This window comes from Arachis duranensis, chromosome 8, assembly GCF_000817695.3.
Source record: "Arachis duranensis cultivar V14167 chromosome 8, aradu.V14167.gnm2.J7QH, whole genome shotgun sequence".
NCBI lineage: Eukaryota > Viridiplantae > Streptophyta > Magnoliopsida > Fabales > Fabaceae > Arachis > Arachis duranensis.
Window position 1 is genome coordinate 31,680,364 of NC_029779.3, and position 2,101 is coordinate 31,682,464.

Consider the following 2,101-nt stretch of genomic DNA (forward strand, 5'->3'; position numbering starts at 1 on the left):
ATTATTTTCTTGAGCCATTTTTAATTGTTTAAAAAGCATTGTAACTTCTTTTAATTTTTCTTCAATATTCATAATTTCAATGGTGGTTTTACTTTTAGTTTTGTTATGTTGGCTATATTTTGAATTTTTTCTTCTTTGGGATTCTTTCTGAAAATATTTATTTAATATTTGTTTAATTTCGTTTATATTAGATTTCTCTTTTTCTTTATTTCTTTAAAAATTTATGGATACTAATATTTCTTCAAGCATATCTATTATAGAATTTAATTGTGGGTTAAACGTATGATAGAGATGTGGGGAATCATTTTCATGGTAGCATTTTTTAGAAATTTCATGTGAAATATAAGTTTTTTCAAATTTTTGAAGTCCTTCAATAAAACTTATAGTAAAATAAAGATTTTGAAAAAAATTATTTTGTATTGATTTTAAGAATTCGGTATCATTACAATTAACATTAGTTAAAATCATTAGTTTTTGATCTATTAATTTTGATAATTTAATTATTTCTTCTCTTAAATTTTTTAATTTACTTTTTTCTATTAGGTGACGCTTTTCTCATAAAATGCTATGGTTTTAAGTGTTATGTAGTTAAAAGTGTGACTTTAGAATGTATGGTTTAGGTTTTGCCACGTAAACATCTTTAAAAAAAGTTATTTTTGGAATCTTTATTTGAGTGGTACCTATATATTTATTGCAAGAATGATAGAGTTAGGAGTGTGGTATAGTTATGACACTAATTGTCATCGATTATTATCTTATTATATATAGTATATGGTAAGCATAGGGGAGAATGATTATAATCGTTAGATAAACTATCACTTAATGTACATCTTCACGGTCACTTAATGATGTCAAATAAATTATTACTCACTAAGATTAGTTTCATTATGGTTTCTCATGTGTTCGGATCTAGCTAAGTGAATGATGTATTCCCCATCATATGCCATATGGGCTTAGCTTCCGTAACATTTGGGCTTAGCTTCCATAACATACATTTTCTCTTAATTATTCAACTTCCACATACAAGTGTAAACCAACAAAAAAACCTTCCATATACAATACATGATTCTGAATTGTGTGAAGCTTGCAAGCATATAAAAGACAAACTATAAACTAACTTGATTAGTCTAATAATTAATTCACGTATTAGTCAATTTAAATAAGCATCTGAGTTTAAATTTCACTTTATTCATGCAATAATTTATAAGCTAACAACAAAACCTTAAATAAAATTCTGATCTACAGTAAATTAGTTTTTGATTTGTTGGATTAGGAGATATCGTAAAAAGAAAAAAAAAACCTATATTATCATCCATGTTACAAGTCGTCACCTTCCAACTCCTACAACATAGAAAATGCAAATCATTTTCAAAATAACTTCACCATTTTTAAGACCAGATCTTTTATGAAGATTTTTCTTTTGAGTTTTTAGAATAAAAAAAACTCGTAAGAATCATTATTCTATATATCCTATCGTCATTGATCGACCGTCCATTATAATGAACTGATACAGTAAGAAAAATTGTTAATATAATAATATCTTAAACATAATTTATAATCAACATCTATCATGGTAACTACATTATCAATTCAAGAATTATTGATTTCAAATTACAAAGTAATCCTAACATAACATAGTGATTAACCCTAACAAAATCTCAACAAAGCATTACTAGCAAAATAATCATCAACTCAAAATCACACTTTTTTTCAAACAATAATATAGTCAATGGTGATATACTAATTTATCCTAATCTAATATTTAACTTCAAATAAATAATTCATAATTAGTTACAGGTACATCTTAAGCAACTACTTATATCGTAACAATCAACTAATCTTCCAAATATATATATGAGAGTTTTATATATGGTGGCATTAGTTTTAGTGATTAAGAATGGCATAAGTTTGACATACAAATAAAATACTAACACATGGCATAGCAAAAAAATTGAATTTAAAATCAAAATGTTTTTTTCTCTCTTTTATAATTTTTTATGATTATTTTTATAATTATTTTTATAATTATAAAAGATAACAACGAAATAATTTTTTAATTATATTTATAATTATTATTTGATTATTATTTTTATTTTTAAAA